This window comes from Triticum aestivum, chromosome 4A (genome assembly GCF_018294505.1).
Source record: "Triticum aestivum cultivar Chinese Spring chromosome 4A, IWGSC CS RefSeq v2.1, whole genome shotgun sequence".
Classification (NCBI taxonomy): domain Eukaryota; kingdom Viridiplantae; phylum Streptophyta; class Magnoliopsida; order Poales; family Poaceae; genus Triticum; species Triticum aestivum.
The window spans coordinates 106025740-106041670 of NC_057803.1; the positions used below are offsets into that span (position 1 = coordinate 106025740).

A 15931-nucleotide genomic window follows, 5' to 3' on the forward strand; every position below is an offset into this window, starting at 1 on the left:
CGTTGGCGCCCCTCTCTCTCCCGTTACTTCATTGTTCATCTGACCTCGTTCTAGTACTGCTTGGCGAAGCCGTGCTGAACTAGCTCCACCACCACCATCACCACCACGTTGTCGTGTTGGTTGCATTACAAAAAAAATACACTTCCGTGATGATACGTGTTTGTCACAGTAGGTCACATTTTCTGTCATGCACGTACATCCATGACAAATTTATGACAGAATCAAGATAGTCATACCTGTGCTGTCGTAGAAGTGTTCCATGACATTACCAAAATTATCATCACGGAAGTTACCACTTCCATGGCGATAAATCGCGCGTCACAGAAGTGCTTTCGTCAAGGGTGAGGACATGTGGCATCCACCGTAACGGAACACCGTTAAGCTATCGGGTCTGGTTTTGGATCCGATAACCCGTTAATAGCCCCAACTAATGGGGATTTTCCACATGTAAAATCATTATTGGCTGGAGGAAACATGTGTCGGCTCACCGTTGGGACAGATGTCATCCACTCATTGGACCCAAAGCGCCTATGATACATCGCCATGTGGCACGGCCCAATAGAGGCCCATTCGTGTGAAAAGGCCGGCCCGTTTGACTTGGTCAAAAGGTGGCGGGCTGGCCCACGACAAGCATGTTAACGACATGTTCGCATATAGCCCATTTACAGCCCGCTAACCCAGGGCCCGTTTACGGCCTATCTGAATTAGGCCCAGTAGCATCATCTGGGCCGTCCAATATAATTCCAGCCCGTTTTAACTTCCGGCCCATGTATGGCCCATGATGTCTTTTGGCCCATATGAGGCCCTTAGTAACCCTCGGCCCATTAACGGCCCGTGGTAAAACTGGCCCGTAATGAATAGTGTATCACTTTATACCCATTAACGGCCCATTATTTTGTTGGGCCGTTTCCAGCCCATGTTATCTTTCGGCCTTCTCAGGGCCCATTTATTCTTGGGCTCATTTTCAGCATTTGTTTACTTTCGGCCCGTTACTGTCATTTTCTGCTTGTGGGCCAAATACAACCTGTGGTTACAATCAGCCCGTTTGTGGCCCGTTAATACGTTGGGCCGTTTTCATAGCGTCATCAAATACGGCCTATTAACAACGACCCGTTATGGTCGGCCCATGAACGGACGATTTCAACTCTAGCCCATTTACGGCCATAATGTGGTCTGTTATTGGCCCATGTTTGGCCAACCGATCATACGGCCCGTAGAAGACCCATCGATGATACGACCCGTAGAAGGCCCATTGTGTCTACGCCCCGTAGAAGGCCCGTTGTTTCTACGGCCCTTAGAAGGCCCATTATTTCTACGGCCCGTAGGAGGCCCATGTTAACTAAAGTAAATATGTAGCCCATTGTTAATGTGGCCTAGTTTTAAAAAATAGGTTATTGCGGCCACTGGCAAACTGCAGAAAAAGAACTGCACTGACTACAAGAAAATAAATAAACAAGACAACGGAAATAACTAAGCAAGCAACTTACGCTAGGCTATCATGGCTATTACACATATTACATCCACTGGGCATCAAAGTTCGCCACAAGTGCAAATATAGGGAACAAAGTAGCATATAAATGCCGCAGCAAAACAAGTCCAAAACAGAAACCACTTTAGAAGAGCTCAAGAAACAATATCCTGGGTACCCATAATGCTGGCAAGATGCTTAGCAAGCTTATTAACTTTCTCTTGTTTGGCGCTTAAATCCTCCAACACTTGTTGTTGCACTAGAAAGTATGCATCTGAATTCTGCAGGGACTTCCTCGGTCCTTCGGCTTCCTGTGGCATAACATCTGATCGATGCCTTTCAACTTGAAGTTGAGACTCAAGAAGCCGAACTAATTCAGGCAACGAGTTCGAAGAGCTGGTGCCAACAGTAGTAGCCAGTAACTCGAACACTACATCAAGACAGGACTTTGGGGTTGTCTCAGTGTCTTCAATATAGTTTCTATCAGCTTTCTTGGAGAACAACAGGGATGTCTCACTATCTTGAACCTGATCTGCATTACTTCCTTTACTATTGCATAACGGGGTACTCTTCTCCAATATTTTATCCGCGTTCTAAAGGAGAAACAAACAAACACATCACAGGTTTACAATGTAGTATATGAAACTCATTTTGGTAAACCAGTTCAGTAGTAAGGTGGACATGATAACAGCATGAAACAAACATATATCTATGTAGTATGGTCACTGTATGGTCTATATCATTCTAGTTTATGTTGCCAAATCAAGATAGATACAGTTCGAATCATATCTATTTAAGACAAAGAAGCATAGAAAAAATATAAGTGTAGGAAACTACACAACAATAACAACACTTGTAATGTGCATGGCATGAGAACATAACTGTTTATTCAATTGAAACTGAAATAAACATAGAGTAAGTTACAATAGCAAACACGTTAAAGAAACATGTTTAAAACATACCTGTTGCACCATTGGAGTTTCAATTGCATCCTTCAAATTTGAAATTAGTTGGTATGAGTAAATACAGTGATGCAAGAGCAAAGTAGTATGAACCATAGCTACAGAACCTGACCTTAAAACAATTCTTCTTCTGCTTTAAGCGTTGGCTTGGGGTTCGGACTAGTGGTCCTCGTACTTTGGGCACTGCAGTTGCCTTACTAACTGCTTGTGTTTGGGTGCTCTGTGGTGGAGACCGTGTTGTGTCAACAGGAACTGGGTTACTATCTGCTGGGGTTGTGGTTAAAAGGGGTGTAGTTGGTTCTCTGTCCAACTGGGTAGGCGTACAATCTGCGTGAGTCTGGGTTATGTGTAGTGGGCTGGTTCTTGGGAAGTACAACTATGGTTCTATCTCCATCGACAGGTAGCACGATCTTTTCTGAAGACCGTGTTTTTACTCCCACAGATACTGCCATCACCCCCTTCAATTGAAATGACTGATAAATAAGAAAAGTAATTGAATGTATAGACATTGTAAGATAGACAGGTGCAATGGATAGTAGGAAAGAAAACAGGGCATGAAATAATTCACATTTATATTGTCTAACCAAACAGAATAGCAGGACATCTTTACGTACTAATAAACTAGCTATTGCTTCTGGTCATTTGTCATCAGTGATTTTTGCAAAACAGTCCCTGAAGTTTTTGAAAATTAAACCCGCAGTCCCTTCTTAAGTGAATCTGGGAAACACTTCATGTTTTTAGAAAAAAAACCCTATTTTTTGTTTGAAATCCAGTCCGCACTCCTTTGTTCCACCCCTCGACCCCAGCTGCATCTGGCGACGCCGCCAGCCCGCGTCATCCGCCGCCCCCCGCCGGCACGCGCTCTCCCCGTCCGCCTCCGGCCTCCATCATCTCTGCACCGGTGACCTCCCCTTGCCTCCTCCTCCTTCCCTTTCTCTTCCACCTAGATTGAGAAGGGAAGCCATGGCGCTCCCGCGGCAGCTGGATCCAGACCAAGCCCGTGGGGTTCCAGCGCGACCTCCTCGCAGCGACCATGGAGGCGGGATTCGCGGATCCACGGCCACAGTGGTGCGACCCCCCCCCCCCCGCGCACTCCTTCCCTTCCACTCTATTCCATTGATGCAAATTTTTCTCTTTTTTTCATGATTGACCACTCGCAATGGAGTTGGAAGCAGGAGGGATGTGGGTCAGGCATCTGCATGTGCTACTGAATTCGATTGATGGTTCTTGATTGCTGAGTAATTCCTGTTAGTTGTTATATGTGCTGCTGAATTCTCCAGTAGGGACTTGATTCATGTTGGTTGCTGACTTCGTTGTTGATTGTTGATTGTCGAGAGAAAATCCAAGTGAGCGGTTGCATGCTGGCGCTGGCGATGCATCTTCTCCCGCCCATGCAGCCTCCCCACTATGCCTCCACACCCAGATTTGAGTCCTCTCGGTCTCCATCCCCCGTCTATGGTCGGCAACAGCAATCATAATGATAGCGAAGTGGTGCGACCAGGGGATGGCATACATACGTTGTTGCCGTCGGCTGGCCTCTGCTCGCATTCAGGAATGATGCGTGTTTGCTTTACTGTAGGTGCTTTGGCGCTCTGTATTTGCTTGTTGTAGATGCTCTGCTTCCTCTGTTTGCTGCTTTGTCGTGTAGCAATCAGGTGGTTTGTAGCTGCTGATGTAATCCAAGATGAAGCAGGCACACATGTGGACGCTGCTTCTCGCTTGTCTAGCTGCAACTGATCGCTGGACAATCACTTAGGGCAGTATCATTGCCATATAATTATTGTAGAGTTGTGTAAGTTTGATTCATGAATGATAGGACCAAGGAAGGATAAATGAAATGCTTTGCAGTTCAAAAGAGAGTTAACAATGATTTAACGACGTTGGATGGCTGAATGTGCTCCTAAAGAAGGTCTGTATGAACATATCAAGCAAGTCCTGCTAGCAATGCTTCATTCATACAACTGTTTCTTGTGTTGTTACTTCTATAGTGAGTGACAAGTTTGCAATCTCATATATGCAGAGGTCGGCTGCTAACAGGTTCCAGGTGGCTGGGATTGAGGAAATTATATCAGGAAACGAGTGAGCCTTTTGTTTTGTGGTTCAGCAACGTTCTCTATTATAGTGTACATTATATTTGTTTCCTTCTCTTTTTATAATTGTAACTGAATCTTTTCTCTCTTAACATATTGAAATCAAGACTGTTTTTCTTAAATGAATTTACATTTTTAATGCTTTAAAGCACTATAAAATCTCATGTTGAGTGTGTAAATTCCCATCATTTTGTTGTTATGGAGCTCTAAAAATTGACATTTTTCTTACATTTCCTTGCTCTTAATTTTCATATCTGAACTGTGATCATTGCTTACCAATTCTCACATCCATTTCTATCAGTTTTACAAGGATGCATCCCTTTTTACATGGGGAAGCAGATAACAATAACGAACCAAGCAAGATGACTATGGTGCGTGACCTCAAGCTGTGATAGGACAAAAACTGGATCTTCTGTGCCCGTTGAAGATGAGATGGATGAAGTTACTGATGAAGCAATTGGTGCAAAGCTCAATATTTTATATACACAGAAAAGGGCAATTTCTTCAGAACTTGCCACTGCTCATGCATGTGAAAAGAACATAGCTGATAAAAACAAGTCTCTTAAGCACAAGGTAAGGAAGTCATTCTCGGAGAAGCAGAGATTGTTGTAACAACGCTTAGTGGGTGTGGAGGTGATATTTACGGAGTTTGCTCGGAAACTGCTTCAACTAAGAAATATGGAAATTTCTCTGAGCAAGCTTTATTTGATGTTTTTGTTATCGATTTAAGCTGCACAGGTGGGGTCTCGGACTCTCAATACAAACTATCCTCTTTCAAATCAAGCTAGCTTTATATTTAATATTTATTATATGCTAAACACTAAGCTTCTTTTGGTTTACTCATATTTAGGCTCTTGAGCATGCAACTTTGATTCCACTTTAGCTACTCAAGTCAAAAGGAACTAAGTGCATAATGGTAACATGCTCTCTTTTAAAACATTTCTGATTAAATAATAGTTTTTAGCTACACCTTGAAGCAACATTACAGTGCTATCTCTTACTTAGTAATGTCTCTTTTGAAGGTTGGTGATCCGAAGCAGCTACCTGCTATCTCTTACTTAGTAATGTTACTTCTTAAAGTGCATGTCAAACCATGTTGTAATTCTTGGATTTTAGTTTTCGGTGTGCCATATCTTTTTTACATTTATGTCCTAAAAATGTTCCGATTCCAATGATGAGAAACCTTATGCAATTTTATGTGAAAACAATAGCAACCTCATTAACATGATTACAAGTAACAAGTTGCGCATACATAGTTCCCGTGTGTTGTTTGAGTATGCCATTCTTAATGGATTACTAAATTTGTATGTGAGAACTAAGAAGAGCTATCAACTGCAGGCCATATGCTAATTTCTCAATTATTTTGTATTGTCTGCAGTACCGAATGCATCCTTACATTAGCAGATTCCCATCGTTGCATTTCTATGAAAACAAACTGCTGGATGGTGCTCAGAAGGCTGAGAAATCAGATCCTTTCCATGATCACCGTTGTCTTGGTCCATACATGTTCTTTGATATTGCCGATGGTCATGAGCATGCTGGAACAAGTGCTGCTGCACAATTACTCTCTAATCAATTTGAAGCTGGTGCATCACTTGAAATACTGTCATTTTTAAAGAACAAGTAAGAGTATTGTCTTTGCTTGCACAGTTTCACTTCCTACTGGAGGGGGTCTTATTTTGCAGGTAACTGAGGATACTTGCTTTGTGAATAGATATCCAACAGATTTCTCCTGTAGAAAGATAGGGATCATAACTTATGGCTATGTTGTGGAAGAGTTCTTGCGGGTAGCATCTTTCCATTGTCTGTAAATTGATGTATAAAGCGGGCATTCCATTCTTTATAAATTGATAGATAAAATGGATGCATGTGTGAGCTTGAGAAAGAAGGAGACGACAAGTGAAAGACTGAGAAGACCAGGGATTCTTCTTTGCCAGCCGTAAGGTGGAGGCGTTGCTTAGGGAACATGTGCGTACATCCTTGCTCCTTTTATTCTTCCAGTTTTAGGTACTTTCCAGCAGGCTTGTACGGAGTACCTATCTTGCTATGTACTGAATTATTTGCAACTATGTAGCAAACTATATTAGGAGATCCAGATATATAATGCGTCTGTGTACAACAACAACAACAACAACAAAGCCTTTAGTCCCAAACAAGTTGGGGTAGGCTAGAGGTGAAACCCATAAGATCTCGTAACCAACTCATGGCTCTGGCACATGGATAGCAAGCTTCCACGCACCCCTGTCCATAGCTAGCTCTTTGTCGATACTCCAATCCTTCAGGTCTCTCTTAACGGACTCCTCCCATGTCATATATAATGCGTCTGTGTATGAATTAATTATTACCATCACCTAGCTAGCTTGTTACCTGAAAGATCGAGGTGAACTTTTATTGTATGGATGTTGTGTCGCTGGAATTCTGTGATGTTTCAGGAACACATTGTTTTTTCATTTTTGGGACTTCATGTGAGTTTTGGGCCGTGGCTCCCTCAAATCAAGTCGGATCAACACTCACTCCCTGTATGTTAAGATGGTCCTTAATTAATGCTATAATCTTATATATGATGACATTCAGGGATACTTTCCACGCCTTGCTCCTCTTTAGACTTCTAGGTACTTTCCAGTAATCAATTTGCAACTAGAACACAACGTGTCAGCAATTGTTCCCCAGTAAACGAGGTGAGTGTTGAAACTTTTATACTGTAAAGACATGTTTTAAACTTTTAAGTTCTAACAATAGTAGTACCATTGATACAGATAAGTTGCTTGAATATTAGTTTTGGTATAGTAGAAAAATGATATATATAGTATATATATGTTATTTTTCACTTTTTGTTATTTCTTTATTTACGTGTTAAAAAACATGCCGCCGAGCCCCCTCTTCCTTCTTCCCGATCAATCTGCTCCTTCCCCAAAAGGCATTGTCTCGGCGTTGCTAGGCACGGGACTAAGGCGCCTGCTGCAGTGTCAGGCCAGGGGCAAATCTCTCTAGCCTCTGTGCATGCGCCCTGGGTTGCCTAGCACCATTAGTGATGGTGGCGAAGAGAAGTGGCAACATGGATGGATCACTAGGGGCATATGAGAATTATTTCTCCCGTTGCAACGCACGGACATTTTTGCTAATAATTTCAAATATATGATGACTAATTAAACTGGACAGCATGACATAATTTCTCATGTATGATGGCTAACTAAACAGGATAGAATGACATACTTCAAAATATGATGACTATGTAAACAGGATGACATGATATAACTATATGATCTGTCTATTAAAGTGGTTGGCATGCCATAAATCACAAACATGCCATCGATGGAAACATGATGGCATGATATAATTCACGGATAGAATGACATAATTCAAAATATGATGACTATGTGAACAAGATGAGATTATATAACTATATTATGTCTTTAGAAAATGGGTTGGCATGCCATAATTCAGATACATGTTGTCTATGTAAACATCATGTCATGATATAATTCAAATATATGATTTGTATACTAAGGAAGTGAGCAGAGGGCAAACGCATATATGATGTGTCAACTAAAGAGATGGCATTCAATATTGTGTATATAATGTAAAAACTAAGCATTGCAATACAACATATGCATGATATGAGTAATATAACCCTGCCAAGTTTGAGCATACACCTTAGGGGGATAATAGGACTGGTCATCTGCCTCTGAATCCTCCTCTAAAGAGCTATCTGTAACCGGCAACATATCTGCTTCACCAGGTAGCATTGTCTGCTCTGAAGACCTTGTTTTCACTCCAGATTTCTCCATCCCAATTCAAATGGCTGATGCACAGGAAGAGCAGTTGAATATACAAACATTGTCGACAAAAGCAATGAGAAATAGAAAAAAGGACGACATGATATAATTCACATATATGATGCTTGGCTAAACAGCATGGCATTGCATAATTCCCCATATATAATGCCTTGCAACAAGATAGCATTGCATAATTCACATATATAATGTCTTGCAAAAAGATGGCATTGCATAATTCACATATGTGGTAATTAGACACTAAACAGGTGGCATTCACACAAATCATGTCTAAACTAAGCAAATGACATAGCAATACAAGATACCATACGCACGATATGAGCAACATAACCCTGCCAAGTTAGAGCATGCACCTCGGGGGGGGGGGGAGGTAGGACTGGTCATCTGTCTCTGAATCCTCCTCTTAGGAGCTATCTGTAACCAGCAAGATATGCGCTTTGTCAGATAGCATTGTCTGCTCTGGAGACCTTGTTTCCACTCCAGATTTTTCCATGACTGTGCCGAATGGCTGATGCACATGAAGAGTAATTGAATGACTAAAATTGTTGACAAATTTAACACGTAATAAAAAAATGATGTCATGATATAATTCACATATAAGATGACTGGCTAACCAGGGTGGCATTGCAAAATTCACATATATGATGCCTGGCTAAACAAGATGGCATTGCATGATTCACATATACGATAAAGAAACTAAACAGATGGCACTAACACAAAGCATGTCTAAACTAAGCAGATGACATCTTTGATGTATACAGTAAGCAATGCAAGGCACCATATGCATGATATTACCAACATTAGCATGCCAAGTTAGAGCAAAGACCTCATGGGGTAAATAGGAGTGGTCTTCTGCTTCTGAATCCCCCTCAGAACATTTATCTTCCTCTTGATTACGATCCGAAATGGGTGGAGGGGGGCTGCCTTTGCGCCCACCATGGAACAACGCCTGCATGAAATTTCATTACCATGCAAGGCTCGTCTCTTTTGCTCTACATGTTCAGTTCCATTGTGTACATTAACTGACATGCATAGGAATAAAACATAGTGAGATTATGTAAGGAGTGCATGCACAAATCCAGAGTGAAGGTAGCAAACTATGGATAGACCCAAAACCAATGACAGCAGGAAGATAATAGCTTTAGTTAAAAAAATACAGATAATGGCTCCTTTATTGTTTGTTTTCACCCAACATGAAACTCATAGTAGACACCCGAGATTAACTAGATAGTAGACAGATAGTACTGATTGCTGCCCCAATATATACCCCACAACCATTTAAAAACTCAAGTTTCAGCATAAGTTTGGACCTGAGTCAGAGTCTAATAGGTGAACACGACGATAAAGTAGCATGTCATCATATTAAGCGATGCATAACGTAAGCAGACACGGAAGAGTGCGACCTCTCTTGCGGACCCGTGTAGTCCTCAAGGTCATCAGCTCAGTTGATGGTAGTAATGCAGTTGTCGTGGCTGCCGGCGGTGGGGACGAAGATTTGAGGCGGCGAAAGACAGTCTGGAGAGCGGATCCCTGTTGTGGTGAACCCTTCCATCGTTGGAGCAGCTGAGCTGGGGTGGAACACAGCACCGCAGGAGCAGGACAAACCACACAAGGTTTTCTTTGACACATATATGTAACATAAGTAATTGTGTAAGGGCTTGTTTGAATTTGAGGATTCTAACAATGCAGGGATAGGAAATAGACAGGAATAGGATAGGAATGCACGTGCAAAACAGGGAATTTAAAAACACAGGATTTCTGCCGATCTGGGTGTTTGGTTCACAAGAATAGGAAGATCACAGGATGCAAAGAAGCATGGTGAGATTAAGTCAAACCACAAGAAGTGTACAACCTCTTTGGCGAAGCCATGTCGATCTCAGCGTGATTGGGTTGGCCGGTGAGGATGCTCTGGCTCACTTGGCTGTCGGAGGAGGGGAAGAAGATTTTAGGCGTCTGGAGATGGAGCCCGAGGTACTGCTTCGTTGTGATGGAGGGTTTCTTCGTTGGAGCAGCTCCGGTGAGTTATACAACGCCGAGGCTGAAGCAGGACAAGAGAGACAATGTTAACCTAAGTGCAATTCCAATAGCATCTCCAATAGATGACATAAAATACATAACCACAAACTGCTAGATGTATACATCAGCCGCTCATCTCTGAACTTAACTGTCGAAACTGAACTTAACTGTCGAAACTGAATTTTGCTGTCGAAACTGAATTTTACTATCGAAACTGAACACACTAGAGGTGAGGCTACAAGTCATTCGATTGACTTTTTCATCTCTGGTCATCGATTTTGCAGCCGTTGGATACGAAATAAAGGGTCTGCAGTTCATCTTCAACCTCCACCCCCCTGAGCCGCCAGCCACCACCGGCCAAATAGCAGCCCCCGCCGCCCGCGGGCAATGGTGCGCCGCCCTGCCCACCCCAAAAACACTCCCCATAGTCAGTCCGCCACCGCCCCGGCCATCCCTGTAGGCCCCCCATGCCGAGCTTTTTCTCCGGCGATCCCTACACCACCGCCCCACCACCGCCCCCACCCTGAACCCTAAGATAGATAGTGGGGTACCCCTCCGGCGAGCCCCCCTCCCCACTGCGGCTAGTTCTTCCTTAACTCCGGCGAGCCCCCTCCCCGTTGCGGCTGGTTCTTCCTTAACTCCGTCGAGCCCCCCGACCCCCTGAAAATCGACTGACCCAAAAGTCGATTCAGTCGACTGAAGTGTAGCTAAATCGGAGCAGCATCGCAAGCAAGAGCAAGAGCGAGAGCAGTAGCGCGAGCAAGAGCAAGAGCAAGAGCAGACCAGGCAGGGGACCGAGAGCAAGAGTAGAGCAGCAGCGCGAGCGAGAGCTAAAGCAGCAGCAGCTCCTACTGATGTGGACGTCGCCGCCGAGGGAGCGACGCCGTGGAGGAAGTGGCTGGCGACGCCATCGTGGATGGAGCCACGCCGTGTCGGCTCAGGACCGAGCGCCGACAGCACTGTGCGATCGAATCAAGAAGAAAATGCGGCGATTAGTGTACAACCTCTTTGGTGGCGCTGATTTAGCCGCAGCTTCATCCGATGAAACGGTGATGATGATACTCTTCTGGTGGTGCAAGTGAAGACGGCGGTGTGAGAATGGAGGTGGAGCGAAAGACGAGGGGAACGTTGGGGCAGCTCCTTGGAGGTGGAGGACGGGGTGGCTGAACCGGCGGGACGACCAGATTGATGATGGATCCTCATCCGATACGGTGGATGAGGGACGTCGAGGTGTTGCTGTGGACGACGTCTTCGGGGAAGAGGCTTCGGCTGGGTGGCGGACGGAGGAGGGTGTGGGGCTTCGCAGGTTTTGCCGGCCTCGGTGTACGAATGGGTGGGCGGATGGGATGGGAGTGGGGGAACCATGGCTTAGGGACGCGCTTGTCCGAAATGTGGGGTAAGTTACGAAAGTAGCCCCACCGATTTGAGGCGGTTCTTTCGGTTCAGGGGTATCATGGGCATTTCGCATGTCGGGATTTCACAGGAGGTGGGAGTTTTCGCACGCGTTGTAATTTTGGAATAGCAAGGCACGGGTTGAGATGGAGGGAGTTGTCGGAGCACAACGAGACAAAGATATATCTTAAATATTTCGGGCTAACAAGGCGCGAGTTGAAATTTTCGGACAAGCCTAACGTGTACTGTACCAAATCAATTCGCACTACAAATGTCATTCAAAACTTTGAATTCATGTTATGTTCAATTAAAATATTTCACTACGTGTATAATGCATGCAACCTAGTACTCAAATGAACGTTTTAGTGCATTCCAAACGTATATACTACTGCTTCAATATGAACTAAATTTGAATTCGTTTCTCTATTTGAATAAGATCTACAATAATGATTGTTGTGAAGTCAAAGCATTTGAATTTGTTTCTCTATTTTAATAAGATCTACAATCGTCATTATTGTCAAGTTAAACCATCGTTTGTGTATTATCTTCACAGCACACCACATGATTAGTCTCGAGTTAAATATGAACTATGTGTACTATATGAACTCGAACTCGATTTTTTGAATCCACTTTATGTTGATTTCAAATTATAGTACATTTCAAGCTCTAGCTAGATCTTTACAAACTAAACCATGTATCATATGTATAATGTGTTTATCACATTATGTATGGTGCCCCGCCCCCTACGCCTACAAGCATTTAGATGTGAGTTGCAAACACCACACATTACCATAAATTCAAATAAAATGTGAGAATGTTTGATATATAGTATTGTTTAGATTGTTCGATATTTGGTTGTAAGCTGCAAATGCCACACATTATCACAAATTCAAATAAAATGTGAGATTGTTCGATGCATAGTATGGTTTAGATTGTTCGATATTTAGAAACGAGAGGATGCACTGACTCTCGCGGCTAAAATCGTACACTACACACCATCTCTCTATAGGAGTAGGTCGATCTGTCGCTCTCTCTAACACACACATGCTATTAAACACACACACGCACATGCACACACAGGTTCATAGAATAGGAAAATCATGCGAGTGCGAAGCCACGGGAAGTGAGATACAAATGGAGTACGTACAAGAAGAGAAGAGGTGATGAATATTCCATCAAACCTGGACTGAGGAGTAGTACTCCCTCCATCTAGGTGTTAAGTCATCATACGGAAATCAGATATTCCCAAAATGTTTAGGCGTCGTCCATTAACTTCGCATCTCAATCCCTCCTGGCCTTGTTGCTAGCGAGCGTTGTTACTTAGGGAGCGCTTGGATACTTAGCAAGAACAACTTATAGCATAGACGGGCAAGGTTAGGCATTTGGAACTGTTAAAGTATGTTAGCTTTTGTGGGTCAGCTAGCTTGGGTGGGCTAGAAAAACCTTGCTAGCTCAGGAGAGCCAGATCGGCTCGCTTCCGACGGCAAACTTCGCGTAGTAGTAACATAGACTAGTAACATATGCATGTTGTACTAGTCCAAGTTACTCACCACTATGACCAGCCTAAGCAATGTAACCAAACGCTCCTTACTCTGTCTTGTTATCTCCCCTGGAAACCCAATGCATGGAGCGCAACTATGCGTTGATCAGTCAATAAATCAAAGTCGGCTTGCATGCGAGTTAATACGTGGCCCTGCATGGTAGTTAAAATGGCATCTCTTAGTTGTTTGGATTAATTGTTGCATTTAGAGACAGAAATCAGGGCTTCGATTGGAGGAACGACCGGTCAAGTTTCTCCTTCTCCTCCAATCTACTTGCACCTTGGTCCCGCTCCACCTTCTAATGTGACTTATTACACCTAGACGGAGGGAGTCGTATGAGATATGGTGGCACACTGACTTAGGTCGAATACAAGTGCCCAAAATTGTGTGCATGTTATAATAAGGATTCACTTAAAGTAGTACGTGAGCGAACTGAGGGATCAATTGGACAATGTTCCCGAGTAGTAGCGAGATGTGTGAGGTAAGATACACCGCTGGCGCTTTTAATTTTTCTTATTAATTTGTTTGTTTCACCCTCTGACTGGTGGGACCCAACGTACTACATGGAGAGAGGTAAGGTGACTAAGGCTGCATTATTTCTGCACCACTATGGATAGTCTTACCACCAAAGCCACATGACACGATTATGATTTAAATCCCAATGACTCCCACACACAAAAAACACGGCATGCTTGTCACACGAATGCAGGAATGTATAAAAGGTTATTTTCCTCTCGTTGAACATAACGGGAGGGTTGCGTAGCTGGTTAGCCTGTTCGATCATCAAACTTGAGGTCTCCGGTTCGATAACTACACTTGAGCATAATTCGTGCCAGGAGGATTCTTTGACTGGTCAAAATGGATGGATACGGAGCTATACAATCTCGTAGTGACCCTATAATCACCTCATCACGTATAAGTTGCAGCATCGGCGCTTGTTTTCTAGGGTTTGCAGTCTTCACACTCTCTCCAGTATATATATACACGCTGGAGCCTCAGCGCTTGTAGTTGCTCTATTCACACTCTCTCACCCTCTCCAGATCTAAACAAGACTTCATTGGCCTCTCTCTCTCTCCCCTCACTGCTGGTCTTCTTGTAGTTGCTCTCTTCACACTCTCTCACCCTCTCCATATCTAAACAAGACTTCGTTGGCCTCTCTCTCTCCCCTCACTACTGGTCAAAGAGTCGGCAGGATCCGTCCGCCGGGAAAGGAAGGAGGCTTAACGATGTCGCCGTCGGCGAGGGAGGGAATCCACTACCGGCGCAGTTGTTCACTTTCACCCAGCGGCGGCGCAGGAGGGCCTCCGACCCCTTCTTCTTCACCGTCGTACAATGCGGGTCGAACGGCCTCCTGTCGCCCACTGAACCACACCCCAAGAACCTTAAGGTATAATTTACTTATTCCACATGCATTGCTCTAGCTGCATGTGGGCTTTTTCCGCTTCTGTACTCGAATCTAGGTGTTGGATCAAACAAGAAAGTAGCGGGGAAAGTTGTATACCATGAATCTAGGACGTGGTTCAAAGAGGAAAGGAATGGGGGAAGTAGTGGGAAAAGTTGTATAGCATGAATCCAGGACGTGGTTCAAAAAGGAAAGGAAGGGGGAAAGTTGTATCGCATGAATCTAAGACGTGGTTCAAAGAGGACAGGAATGGGGGAAAGTTGTATAGCATAAATCTAGGACATGGTTCACAGAGGACAGTAAGTGGGGAAAGTACTAGTACAGACTGGCTATCCAGCACCTACATTGGTCAAAAATGGAAAACAATGAAAAACGCAGTACACACATCTGTAACGAACTGATCTTTTGTTTTGGGGGACAAGGCTGTAGAGTTTGAGCAGGACTAGATTTGCTGTGCTCACATAGGGAAAGATAACAAAACTGGGACCAATACAAATATGCTCCTTGGTTGTTTGTTCTTTGTTGCACCAGACTGTGCATCACCCCAGTACATCGGTAGATGCACATGGTGCTGGTGCGTCCACTGTCCCATGCAACTCTTTAGCTGTTGTTAATCTAAGGCCTTGTTTGGTTAAAAACTCCCTAGTACCTACCTTCTTAGTTCCAAGGACTAAACATGGACTAGAGGTTACTAAATGACATGCTAAAAGACCATGTTACCCCTACTAATGAACTAATAGAGACAAGGTGCGATGCGTGGCAGGGACAACTATTGGAAAAAGTCCCAAAAAGACTCTCCCTCGGGGTCTTCTTTCTTTAGTCCCAAATGCCCACTTTTAGTCCCCAGAAGTCCCTCTTGTTTGGTTTAGATGGGACTGACACGGAGTTTTTTTAGTCCCTCCACCAAAATGTCCCTGTAAACAAGAACCCTCTAATAATGCCGCTGGAAAATTGATGCAATGCCACAGTTAAAAGCAAATTACATGTTTAACGAATTTTATTGTTAATATAATCTCTCTGTTAATATTAATCAATGCCACCATTTGAGAAATGCTACTGTCTTACTTTCTTTCCCATTTAGATAAGGTAGATGCTTCTTTTTGTTGGCTTCTGTGTCATCCACCGTTATAGACCACTAGTTGTTTCTTTTGCACCTCTGTGTAAACAGGGTTATCTACTTCACCTCGTTGCCATTGTGACCTTTTGTTGCAGTGAACAAAACACTTTTGTTTTAAGAGTGTTTTGTGCAGTTCAACCAAAGTGTCA

At 43.6% G+C, this 15931-nt stretch overlaps 1 long non-coding RNA gene across 3 annotated transcripts; it reads left to right on the forward strand.

Moving 5' to 3' along the window:
- Positions 1–3528: 3528 nt before the first annotated feature.
- Positions 3529–7025, forward strand: LOC123081829 (uncharacterized). 3 transcript variants are annotated; one of them, XR_006438804.1, is made up of 6 exons: positions 3529–4339; positions 4451–4509; positions 4822–5436; positions 5899–6143; positions 6235–6488; positions 6595–7025. It is a non-coding gene; the product is annotated as an uncharacterized lncRNA (long non-coding RNA). The 3 variants fall into 3 exon arrangements; XR_006438803.1 differs by having other exon boundaries at positions 4822–5258; positions 5371–5436; positions 6235–7025; XR_006438802.1 differs by having other exon boundaries at positions 6235–7025.
- Positions 7026–15931: the final 8906 nt, after the last annotated feature.